Raw genomic sequence first — 5,328 nt, 5'->3', positions numbered from 1 at the left:
TTATATATAGCTATACCTATGTATTCTTCTGTACATGCTTACAATTTTGTGTTTGTGATCATTATAATTCTTTGTGTACATAGACAATTTTTATATAACTGAGTGATCATTCTTTCCTTATGCTTTGACCTCTTTATTTACATCATCCTTTGTCAATTTATTGCGGTAATTCCTTTCTTTTCTTTTGCATTGTTTATTTGTGCTGCCATGACGAGTATTATGCATAACCTTTGCTCAATTTCTTTGTACATTGCATTTTCTGCCTAACACTTACACAATTCATCGCAATAGTTCTACTTTACCTTCTCTATTACAAGACTCTGCTCAAATCTTCTTTTCAAAATTTTGACTAAGTGTTTTCTCTTTTATGTCCAAAACAACACAATGAGGACCTTGCAACTCTCTAAATTTGGGGGTGGGGAAGGTCTAAGCAGATGCGATCAAGCAGATGCACTCATATCAGGCAACTGCGTTCATCTTAAAAAATGAACAAAGAAAAAAAAACTCCGTTGTTAGCTCAAGGAAAAATCCCAACCTGATAAGAGTTAAGTGGTGAAAGAAACCTGCTCGTAGTTGGATGTTCGCATGACACCCATGGGAGCAAGCCAAAACGAAGGTAGGTTACCAGGATCGACATAATACAAAAAGAAAATAAGAATAAAAGAGACAACTCCAATGACCAGTTAAAGTTAAAACTTTGCCAAGGATCAAGAGTTGAAGTTGAGCTTGGTAGACAACCGAAGTTGGATGCTCGCATGACACCCGTGGGAGCAAGCCAAAACTAAGGGTGTAACCATGATCAATGCTCTCTATAGAAAGACGCAAACCAGGCCACCGCATAAAAGGCGCAATTCGTTGTTTTCACAAGAATAGGAAAAACATTCCTTTCAAAACAAGAAGAGAACTTTGAGTAAAGGTTTGTCTTAGGTAAGAATAAAGTAGATCATGCTGAAGAAATGTTCAAAGGATAGAAGGAATTTATAATTTTGAGAAATCATATAGAGGTGGAGCATTTGGAGTAGCCAATCGACGCAAAGTTAGGATAGGATTTGAGCTGAATTTCCTTAGTCGAGGATATGCTTGAGGATAAGCATATATCTAAATTTGGGGTTGTGATAACTTGAAGAAATACAAGTTATTTATAGCATCTTATTTAGATTATGCGGCAAAAAGAAGGAAAAAGTTACGTCGAACGTATAGAAATTGGCTTAGAAATGCAAAAGTTGTAAAGTGTCGGAAGCACACCCGCTAACCCCATTGCGATGGCAAAATGGAATGTCCAAGTCTTTGTTTTTCAGGAAACAGGTCACCGCATGCGACGATCGCTCGAGGACAAAAAGAGCAACGCATTCACACTGCATGCGACGGTCAATCGAGAACGAAAAAGAGAAACACAATTGCAGCGCATGCGACGATCGATCATGGATGGAAAGATCAATACATTTGCACCGCATGCGGCAATCAATCCTAGATAAAAAGATCAATGCAATTGCACCACATGCGGCGATCAATCATAGACGAAAAGAGCGATGCATTCGCAGGGATTTCTGAAATTGTATAGCTTTTCTATTGTACGATCTAACAAATTGAATGTAGAGCAGAGCGGATGTTTCCACCAAGCCGTGGCAGAAAAAGTAGCTTTTTAGAGTAGGACCACTGACAAAGGAGGTGCCAAGGTCTATAATTAGCTACAGTAATTTCAAAGAAAGAAGGCTGGTCTGAAGAGACAACTTAGAGAAAATCTGGGAGAAAGACAAGACAAGACCAAAAGGGAAGTCTCGGAGGCAAGAAATTCATTCACATTCTGGAACAGAAGCTCTGTCCAAAGATCACTTCTACCTGGAAAACAAGCCTGAGAAGGAAGTTCTCACCACATTCCTCCTATACGCCGGCAAGCAAATCTTCTTCAATCGGGATCCATGTCAAGACATTGACACGTTTTCCTTATTTGTTCTAACTGTGTTCATTTCTAATCTTTTCATTCATCCATCTGTAATAAACGTTTTATCGTTATATTTAAATATCATTATCATATTCATTGTCATTTCTCTATTTTCCACCATAGATTCATCGTCCATCTCTCTCATCATATGTAACTAATCCTCAGGGTAAGGGGGAAGGATTAAGCGAGTAAGTTAATCCTTGTTGAAAAAATCAGCTAAGTTTAGCTAACACATGCTCAACGGCATCTTCACTTGTGAGAGTAGAAGTGAAGATGTTAATCCACCTCTCGAAAGAAGGTTGGCAGAATGCGTTAACTAAAGCAAGATGTATTTTCAGAAATGGAAACAACCATGCGTTCACAACGTTCATCCCTAATTCACCATAAACATATGGGAACACAGCCGATCACTGAGAGGTGTAAGCCAAGGGAAAGCAGAACCTTAGTTGAGTCCTCAACAGGATTGACGAACTTACGATGTCCTTTACCCCAATCCATTCTCTTTCTGAACACATTTCACAAGACTTGCCACAGCATTCCATCAGATACTTGCACATCTTCACAGACAGTCCTCTATTTGTTTATTTATTTATTTATCACCGCATTTAGTTTATAACCGCATTTTATTTTATCATCGCATTTTACTTTATCATCGCTTTTTATTTTATCATCGCATTTTACTTATCACCGCATTTTACTTTTCCCAATACAATTCATTATTATTTTCTTATTGGTCGCATATATCACATTAGTATCGCATTAATCACCGCAATCCCCGTGTTCGACCTCAGATCACTCTAAGAAACTTGCATTGGAATTATACTTAGTTCCAGAGCAAGAACACTTGTGACACGCGCGTACTACAAGAACACATACTACGAACGCCTATCAGCATCATCGCTAAAGTATTTTAGAACGTAGTATCGCATTTATTATTGAGAGCACATACACATCATCCAGACGTCATCATCCATGCCACCACTCCACTTCATCATTATCCATTCCCATCCATCCTTTGTGGTGGCATTGTATTACGTTTCGTCTGCCGCAATTCAAATTTCATTCAACAAGTTTTTGCACAAACCCAAATTTCAAACCTTACAATATGCAACAACTGTTAACACATAGTAATGTTCATTATCTTAAGTCACTCGAGTAATCCCAGCTCGCCACACTAATGTATCACACACCTTTTGGTGGCCAGACGCATGCCTATATCTCTATAGTACATGGTCGCATCGAGCATAAGACCATTCCTATCTCTAGGAACAATGCATACTCTACTTTAGTGAATTTTATCTCTGACCTTCTCAGGCAGTTAGATGTGGCTAATTAACTCGTAGACAAGCATTGCAACAACACATAGACAAGCATTGCTATAGCCTCACACCAAGCAAAGAGGATTAACTCACTATACTCGCACAACACACACATCTCAGTGGGTTGCTACATGCGTCCTATCTCCAGGCTACATGATTGAGTATGCAATTTCCTTTGATAATTAAATGATGAAGGTAAAAAATGATAAAGATAAAGAAGATGGCGTTAAAGGAATTAAGATATGCATTGATTAAAAAATGTCTTAATATCTTAAGCTAAAATGTAATACAACATAGAGATCAGAGAAGAAATGAAAGACTCTACGTCAAGGCTGCTGGTGGTGCCATGGATGGATGGTAGAGACGTCTCTTTCAAGCTCTATCTTTGGCGAAAGCTCCGATCATCATTCGGAATGGTTTATGGAGATGAAGAATCCTCATAGAAAATCTTGTTTATGCTCTCATCTGTGATCACAAACATCTGCCTAAAGGCAGAAGCTCGGATGCTTTGAAGTAAAGGTCTCAGGTGCTATTTATAGAGCTCAAACGCTAACAACCTTCATGATTGCATTCTGCCCCACTGCCACCTTTGTGGCGGTATGGGCAATGTCAACATCACCTGATCTTATTGATACTCCCAAGGTATGTGTTCGTGCTTGCTTCTCTTGAGGTGCCAACACATTCCATCTACCTTACGAGCAGACTTCTATCAATCTGTGGACGCAACATCCCGTGCGACAAACTTAATCAACTCATACATTCAACCTTGTGGCGGTCGGGGACCGACGCATGCGATCAACTCTTGTAATATCTGCAAAAATGAACACTTTGACCCGAAATAACGCATGGTATAGGGTTAGTGAGGATTTTTTGTGTTGTTTGACGCAAGCTCACTTTTCACATGAATTCTTAGTATTATCAACACATATTCTTGCTTATTGGCCCTCATAATTCTAAGTAAAAGGCTGCAAAAGCTTGCATTTCTACGAGCTATCATAAAACGATAAGGCGTCAGCACTACACAATGGAGCTAAATGATGGGCGCAACAGCTAAGCGATGGGCTATGCGCGAGATCATTGAGAGCGAGATCGTTAGTTTACTAAACGATTAAGCTACACGATAGGGCATTAGTGCTAAGCGATGGACGCAGGCACTAAACGATTACAACGAGATGTTTAATAGATGATGGAGCTGAGCGATGAGTGCAAGAGCTGCACGATGGAGTGGTGCTAAGGCTTGTGTTACGCAAGGTTGATTAGCTGACCTAGACAAATGGCTATACCGAGAGGTGGTTAGACTTGAGTTAGTAGAAGCTGGACGAATTAAGTTTCAGGAAAAGGAAGTTATATGCATGAGAAAGACAACTAAATTAGGTGAGTGGCATGGAAGTAGTTGAATGGAAAGGAAGTAGGTGATAGCAAAACGTAGTGCAAAAACCCCAAAGTAGGAGATGTCTTGTGTTGAGACTTGGTAAAGATGATAACGATCATTTCCTTTGGCCAATAAATACCACCACAAATTGTTTCTTCAAATCACAAGCCAAATCCTCTCCAAAGAGCGTAAAGAAGAGTGTTAGAAGGTAGATTTGAAGAAGACCATGCATTGGGAGTAAAATCATGTGTCGGTCATGCTTTTCCAAGAGGAGGAGATGTTGTCGGACAGTGAAGTCTGGAAGTAGCATTAACTTGAGACGAGGATTTCTCCCAGAATACTCGTGCGTTTGGAGTGATTCCAAAGCCATATGAAATCTATGAGAGTCTAGTTTTTAGGGTAGGGCTGTCGGAGAAGATCCAAGAAATCTGACTGGAAAGTGAAGAAAAGACAGAAGGGTCGAGCTATTGGGTAAGCTTGAGCAAGTCTTGATGTTTTGATGATTTCGGCCAAACCACGAGAAGTTCTGAGCTAGGATTCTAAGGGTTTAAAAAGGAGCCCAAGGTGATCAAGGAACTTCTAGAAAGGAAGATTCCTACCTTACCAAGGTGAGTGGTACTTTCCTTCAAGTCTTAAAGAATATCATTTAGAGTAAATTGTATATGCTTATGTTATGAATTAGTATCTAGCATGGG

Source organism: Benincasa hispida, chromosome 12, assembly GCF_027475165.1.
Source record: "Benincasa hispida cultivar pf3 chromosome 12, pf3_genome.v1.1, whole genome shotgun sequence".
Lineage (NCBI taxonomy): Eukaryota > Viridiplantae > Streptophyta > Magnoliopsida > Cucurbitales > Cucurbitaceae > Benincasa > Benincasa hispida.
The sequence above is the reverse complement of the archived record's forward strand: the minus strand, read 5'-3'. Positions refer to the sequence as shown.